The 8,188-nt window shown below is 46.9% G+C and overlaps 1 pseudogene; it reads right to left on the reverse strand.

The window, feature by feature from the left end:
• Nucleotides 1-2,280: 2,280 nt before the first annotated feature.
• Nucleotides 2,281-7,785, reverse strand: LOC100138608 (polypeptide N-acetylgalactosaminyltransferase 11-like; annotated as a pseudogene).
• Nucleotides 7,786-8,188: the final 403 nt, after the last annotated feature.

The following is an 8,188-nucleotide window of genomic DNA, read 5'->3' on the forward strand; positions in this document are numbered from 1 at the left end:
AAGGGAGAAACTTGTCAGCAGCTACACTGCAGAACAGAGCTTAATGACTAAATGTCATCAGTGTGGCCCTGGTCACAATGGCAGCTTTGGTGTTGAAGTTTTTTTGTTGTTGTTGTTGTTTTTAATGACAAGTAGAGTAACTCGCATGAGAGAGGACGTTTTGTATTCACTGAGGTCATTGGGTCACACAGAAACAGTGGGTTCAGTTCAGGGAAAGACAGTTCCAAGACAGCATTACAAACTGGCTCATCTCCTAATCGAAAGAGACAGTAGGCACTCACTGACCTTGCTGGTGGAGAGCACACTGTTGCACTTCATTGGGTGGCAATTTGGCAGCGTGCATTAAAATTTTAAATGCACATATCTTTCGATCGAGCAATTGCATTGCTCTAATCCCATGGATGGAGGAGCCTGGTGGGCTGCACTCCATGGGGTCGCTAAGAGTCAGACACGACTGAAGCGACTTCACTTTCACTTTTCACTTTCATGCACTGGAGAAGGAAATGGCAACCCACTCCAGTGTTCTTGCCTGGAGAATCCCAGGGACGGGGGAGCCTGGTGGGCTGCCGTCTATGGGGTGGCACAGAGTCGGACATGACTGAAGCGACTTAGCAGCAGCAAACTTATCACACAGATAACCTGCACGAAAAGGGGTATGCAATGCAAGGATATTCACGGTTGATTCGCTTGCAGGAGCAAAAGATTGGAAGCTACTTAGTGTCCATCAACAGGGGACTGGTTTAATGAAATGAGGTTTTAAAAGAGTCAGGTGGGGCTTTAAGTTCTGATGTGGAATCATCTCCAAAATTTATTATTAGGTTCAAGAAAAGCAAAGTGCAGAGAATAGTGTATGTCATACTTTTGCCTAAAAAAATAATGTGTATACTTTGCAAGTGCATAGAATTCTCTTGAAAAGATAGGAAGTGGTAACATGACTGTCTCTTGGGGGAGGACTCCAGAGCCTCGAGGTCTGGCTTATTTGCCCTTCATCTTACTTTTATACTCTCACATGCCTTCCTACTATATTAAAGAAAAAGAAAATTAAAGGGAAGGAAACAGAGGTCCCTGACACCAGCTCATGGGTGGGGCTGTTAAAAGAACTGGAATATGTGCTCTGTGCGGAGGGCAAGGCTTAACCCATGGAGAAGATTGGTCTCTGAAATAAGGAAGAATTTTCCAACACCAGAGCAGCCTGAAGGAGAAGCAGGGTGCCTCGGTGAGGAGCGAGTTCACTGTAGCTGCTGGGCTGAAGAAGCTCAGGCTACAGGAATCTTTCCTGTTTCAATAAAAAAAATTGTATTCATTTATTTCTGGTTGCACTGCATCTTCGTTGCTTCATGTGGGCTTTCTCCAGTCATGGCGAGTGGGGGCTACTGTCGTTGTGGGGAGTGGGCTGCTCGTTGCAGTAGTCTCTCGTGTGGACCACGGGCTCTAGGACACTCGGGCTTAGGTGTCCCGTGGCACGTGGGCTCATCCAGGCCAGGGACTGAACGCACATCCCCTGCACTGGCAGGTGGATTCTTGACCACTAGACCACCAGGGAAGTCCCTGCAGGAATTTTTCTTTCGGGGCTGTAACAGGGTCTCAGGTTTTGGAGGACTTAATATAGTGCAGGAAATTTCACCTAGAATATTTTTTAGTAATAAAAACCACTTCCCTGGTGGCTCATCCAGTAAAGAATCTGCTTGCAATGCAGATGACCCAGGTTCAATCCCTGGGTTGGGAAGATCCCGTAGAGAAGGGAAAGGCTACCCACTCCAGTATTCTTGCCTGGAAAATTCCATGGACAGTAGAGCCAGGTGGCTAGAGTCCATGGGGTCACAAAGAGTAGGACATGACTGAGCGACTATTTATTTTAGTAACAAAAAGGATCCTTTAAATGTAGATAGTTCTATAATTCATCACATAATTTATAATAGTTAACTGCCTCTTAAATATAATCTTATAAATGATGCCTTCTGGAGTTGAAGGTAATGTGAGTGCAATCTGTTTAAAATTATCTATTTAGAACATGATAATAGAAGTGAAAAAATGTCTCCTATGAAGTCTTCTAAGAAAGGAAATCATAACAATTTCTGATCAGATAAATGCCCTTCCATTATTAAAATGGATTTAAATAAAGAAGCATAAATAGATTTGAATAAGCATGTCAATTTCCTGGGTTTTGTCCTTCTCTACAAACTTGACTCTTTATCGAGTTGAAATTGTATTCTGGTTTTCTGTCATAAGCAAAAAAGTTCCTTAACAGCAGCTCAGAAGTGACTAACGTCGTGGTGAAGCCTACTTCTTCAGCTCCTGGTGGCCCCTCTGCGCTCCAGTCCCCGGTGTAGCTGCTGTCTTGCCTCCACTGATCTTCTCAGGCACCTCTGTCCAAGGAGGACAGGTGTGATGAATCACCATTCCAGCCACAGTGTCCACTTTAACCCTCCAAATGCCACCATTGTCAGGAGATGCCAACACAGCAACACAGCCTTTGTGACTCAGGAGATCAGCCACTCTCAGGCACTATCCAACTGACTCCTGGCACAGCCAATTATTCTTCCCAAAGTCAACTGCTGGGCCCCTCCTGACCCATGACACTTCATGAGCCTCCTGATGAACGTGTTTCTGACATATCCAGCCAAGGGAGATTATTTAAAACCAATCCATGCTCTTCATTATAAATTCAGATCAGACTTGGGTCACCGTAGCCACACCCCTTAAGCACTCCTAGGCCTTCTTCCTGACTTAGGCAGCCCTGGGTCACCAGACACTCATCTGGAGGTGATAGAGGTTCTCCCATTGAACAGCTTTGGGGGGTTCTGCCTTCTATTGATAAAATTGGGTTGTAAGGGTTTGGCATGGGGCTCAGATATATGCATCTCTTGATAAACATTATCCAAATATAACTGAAGTGATTTACAACCCAACTTCCTCCTCAATTCAACATGCTTATTGATACTTCCAAAGCTTTTGGACCCCAGGTCAGGTCTTATGGAAAAGTACTGCTTCTCATATTCATCCAGTGAAACATGAACCAGTCTCCTCATGCATGTCATGATATCCTGACCTTCAGAAGAACCATATGGTCGCCTTTTTCCAAATATGTGTCCAACTTGAGAGCGAGGGATGAAGAAGAGTTGGCCTCCACCATCCAAATCTGACGTGGTATTTCTAAATTTTCTCCTTCCCAGATATTTGTGCCATTGTCACCGTCCAGTTCAATGAAATAGTTTCTGTTCAAGGCAAACAATTCTCTGGCAACTGTAGGTGATTTCATTGGTAAAGTAGCTCCTGCTGGTCCTCCAAGCTTGGAGAAGGGAATGGGATCCCATCTGAAGGGTAGCCCCCAGTTGAATCCTCCCCACAACACTGGAGATTGAACTGAGGTGAGTGTCAACACTGATGGTGTTGGTCACCAGGCACCCAGTCCTCCTGGACAACAGACAGCAAAGGCTCAGTCAGATCACAGTTGCTCTGGTCCTTTCATCCTCAGATCAATCCCCCCAATAACTCAATCCAAGGAGTTAGTTTTGAACATACTCATCTAGGTCTTCATCCAGATTGCTGTTCACAGGAAAAACTTCCTAAAGAAGCTGGGCTGGCATGTGGTCTAGGAGGCTGCCGATGGCCCAGGGCCAGGCATACAGATTTCATTGTAGAAACAAATAACACGGCCAGTCGCTCACAAATCCACTGAGTCAGACTTGTCTTTACATGCTGTGTTCCTTGTATGTGGCACGTCTCTGCAATAGCCAAGACCTTACTCAGAAGCTTACTGAAGGCATGTTTCTGATAACCCAGGTCTCTCAACGACTGATCACTTTCATTAAAAATTGTACCCAATGAAGAAGAGAATTTCACATTATCTTTCTTCTGGATCTTCAATGTGGCTATCTATGACGTAAACGATTTTGTTTGCTTTGAATTATCATTCTAATATTCAACTTGGACCTGGACTTAAACAGGGATAGAATTTGGGGTGGTGGGGGTGTGGTGCAGAGTGATCCATTGGAGCCAGACACCTTGATAAACCCATTCTTGAGTGGCTGAGTCACTTCACTGAGGTTGAAATAAACTAAAAGGAAAACCATCCAGGTTGCAGTTATAAAAGGCCATCCACACGGTGATGCTTCCCTCTGTAGACATAGCGTAGCTGAAGGGCCTCTTTCAACGTCTTGGAGCAGAATCTGCTGGAGCTCTAACCTGGTGCTGAAGGCTGGGCCTGGACTGGCGCGGGAGTGAGCAACTCTGGGGATGCAGTCTTAGGCTGGGGGAGGTCATGCTTCTGTGGTTTCACCTCGAGAAGCCTGGCTCCAAACCGCATTACATGAGGAATTTTACATCTCCCCAATGCCTTCTGCCTACCAAGACCGACTGAATCAGAGCCTGGAGTCTGGGCTCCATTCTGGCCACATCCACACCTGTCCCATGCGAAGTTCAGATTGTCTAAAAAACTCCAGTCTGATCATCTCGCAATCCTTCCAGAACCGTCCAATGGTTTTCCACTGTAATTAGGACAAAGGTCATGTCCTTTGAAGGCCTGAAGCCCCTCTGAGTTCTGTTCTCCACCGGTCTTCTTTTTTAATTCATTCATTCATTCGCTTTTGGCTGTGCTGGGTCTTCAGGGTTTGCGTGGACTGTCTCCAGTGGCGGCGAGCAGGGGCTCCTCTTCGTTGCGTTGCTCAGGCTTCTCAATGCAGTGCCTTCTCCGTTGTGAAGCTCGGGTTCTAGAGCTTGTGCTCAGTGGTTGTGGCACACGGGCTTAGTTACCCCAGAGCACGTGGAATCTTCCCAGACTAGGGATTGAACCCGGGTCCCCTGCACCGGCCGACAGACTCTTAATCACTGCACTGCCAGTGGAGTCCGTCTCCACTCATCTTGCCCTGTCATTGACTCACGTGGATGCAGTCCAACTGCCCGCCACCATGAACTTACCAGAAGCACCGCTAGCACATTCACTGTGCCTCTAGACTGCCCCTGGTTATTATTTTCCAGTTTGATTAAAAATGCGGGTGCACATATTACTTCTTTCAGGTGTTATCTAGGGGCAGAGACAGCCACTTATCCCATTACAGAAATCATGTGCCAAGAATAATGATCGTGTCTCAGAGGAATCTAACTACATCACTTCAATAAAGTCAAAGCATTTACATTGCTCTTAAGGAAATCGGGTGTGAACAAGAATGACTGACTTGTTGTTAGCGGAGGTGCCAGCTCTGGATGGAAACTCTGCCAGCCGTGATCAAGAGCACAGGGCTGGGAATGATGGGTCTACTGCAAATACGTCAAGTCTGAGATTCAGGGGGACAGGGTTGGGAATGATGGGTCTACTGTAAATATGTCAAGTCTGAGATTCAGTGTGCAGTTGGTTGGATGATTCTGAAGAAGTGGGGAGAGTTCTAGGATGGAGACAAGGCTTCAGAAGCATCACGATTTAGGAGGTGGTTCAAACTATTTGAGTGACAAGGTCATCCAGCAAATGGGTGTTCAGTGGATGTTTCTGGTGCAGGTGGAGAGAAACAGAGAGAAGGTGCAAAGAAAAGACCGTGGGAGCCTAAACCAAGGAGTGGAGAAGTTTAGAGAAAGAGTGTTGCTGCTAAGTCGCTTCAGTCGTGTCCGACTCTGTGCGACCCCACAGACGGCAGCCCACCAGGCTCCCCTGTCCCTGGGATTCTCCAGGCAGGATCACTGGAGTGGGTTGCCATTTCCTTCTCCAATGATGAAAGTGAAAAGTGAAAGCGAAGCCGCTCAGTCGTGTCCAACTCACAGCGACCCCAGGGACTGTAGAACCAGGCTCCTCCGTCCATGGGATTTTCCAGGCAAGAGTACTGGAGTGGGGTGTCATTGCCTTTTCCTCGAGAAAGAGTAACAACGTGGCAAAAAAAAAAAGACGAGTAGGAAGAAGCCATCTCAATAATCCAGGCCAGAGGAAGGAGGAGTCTGCAGAGACTGAGTCAGGTAACATTTGAGGACCAGGATGAGGTGGAAGTCAGAGAACAGAAGACAGAGCTGACAGCAGGGCCTCAACAGATGAAGCGGCTGCACCCCTCTGCACATTAAATAAAGCTAAAAAAAATAATAAAGACTAGTGTCCCTGTTTTCTAGCTCCTCTCTGGCCCACAGGCTTCTTTTTCCAACCTCATAGTGTGTGAGGTTCATGCGTGTGCTGTTGAAGTCACTTGGCTTTCAGATGCTTGCCTTTCATCTATTTAAAGCAAAAAAAAAAGGGAATGTAAAGGTATCCGGTATCAGCCAGGGTTCTCCGAGGAAATAAAACCAAGTATATGAAGAGATTTATTTTAAGAAGTTAGAGCATGTGATCACGGGGGCTAGTAAGTTTGAGTTTCACAGGGCTGGCAGGCCAGAAACGCAGGCAGGAGTTGCTGTCACAGTCCTGAGAAGAAATTTCTTCCTCTTAAGGAAACCTCAGTGTTTGTTCTTCAGGCCTCCTGCTGATTGGATGAGCAACCCCTGGCCTTACTGAGGGCAATTATCTCCTTTATTTGCGGTCATCTGAGCATAGATGTGAACCACATCCACTTTCCAGAAACACCCAGGTTAGCGTTTAATTAAATATCTGGCTGATGAAGACGAACCATCTCACCTCCCAAATCATGAAAACTGCCGGTCTCCTGCTCCAGGCAGACTTCTGATGAATTGTAGCATTTCTTTAATAAAATACTGGAAAATGGAAGGGCGTGAGGGTCCTCCTGGTGTGTGTGTGTTCAGCTGCTCAGTCGTGTCTGACTCTTTGTGGCTCAATGGATGGTAGCCCGCCAGGCTCCTCTGTCCATTAAATTTTCCAGGCAAGAATACCAGCATGGGTTGCCATTTCCTACTCCACGGGATCTTCCTAACCTGGGAATCCAACCCACATCTCTTGTGTCTCCTGCATTGGCAGGCAGATTCTTTACCACTAGCACCAATAAGGTCCCTCAAATAAGATGTGAAAAACCAAAAGAAGCTGAAATTCACTTTTTCAGACTATGTTTTTCATCTCCTTCAGAATTCCACCCTCTCCTCCTCCCGCCACAGCCTGTAAGATACAAGAAACCATCTTATTATTTATCCTGCAGAGTAGCTGCAGAGTAACCTCTCTGGGCATGTTAGCAAGCAGACACCTTTACAACCACAAACCGTGGGGAGCTGATCACTCCCACGCTCTTCTCTTCCGGTGTATTTTACAAGACTAAATCGGTCCTCCGAGCTGGCTGATTTTTCCCTCCCTTCTTCTCCTGTCAACCAGTCAGTAACATGAGTGGATGAAAACTTGGGGTCTAACCTCTACCATCACAAGGGTAGTGAGGTCCCCTGAAACACCCACACAGCCACCACTGAACGATCCTCTTCCTCCCAACAGCATATGGCTGATCCAAAGTGAATCCAATTGCAGGGCTGGTCTGCAGTTTGAGTCCTTGCTTTAGGTTAGGATGGAGGGTGCAGGAAGTTGAAAGGGTGTCTCTGGGATTCAGGTGGTACTAGAGGTAAAGAACCCACTTGTTTTCTCCTCTAAACTGCAGGAGACATAAGAGATGCAGGTTTGATCCCTGGGTCAGGAAGATCCCCTGAGGAGGGCATGGCAGCCCACTCCAGTATTCCTGCCTGGAGAATCCCATGGATAGAGGAGTCTGGAGGGCTATGGTCCTTAGGATTGCAGAGTCAGACACAACTGAAGCGACTTAGTATGCATGAAAGCAGATAAATAAAAACAGGAAGCTTACCACCCAGGGCTGGGGCGAGGGTGAGGCTAGTGAGGTGCTGGGGGCCACAGGAATTTAAAGAGGTGCTCGTTTTCAAATCCATGACGGTATTGAATTAGCACCTCAGAGTGACTCTTTCCTGAAAATTTACGCCCTAGGTGCCTCACTTTAGCCCTGGCCCTGATACCAGCAGAATATCCCCATCAAGGAACTTCTCATGGATATGCAGGTTTGGGACTGGTCCCCAGCGTCATGTCTGGAATGATCACTGCAGGTGATCCGGGGGCCTGGTTAGGCTTGGGAACCACTATCCTGGGACCAAAGTGTGTGTTTTCACCTCCAGCTGCTGGTGTTGGCAGCCCCTGTGGGTCACAGTAAGGATATTGACCTTTACTCCATCTACGCAAAGAGGGAGCCACTGAGGGCCTTGTGGAAAAGGAATGGTGTGGTGTGACTTGGATTTGAAAAGAATCGCTCTGGCTGTTTGGATTGAGAAATAGATGGAG

The sequence above is a fragment of the Bos taurus genome, chromosome 26, assembly GCF_002263795.3.
Source record: "Bos taurus isolate L1 Dominette 01449 registration number 42190680 breed Hereford chromosome 26, ARS-UCD2.0, whole genome shotgun sequence".
Taxonomy (NCBI): Eukaryota; Metazoa; Chordata; class Mammalia; order Artiodactyla; family Bovidae; genus Bos; species Bos taurus.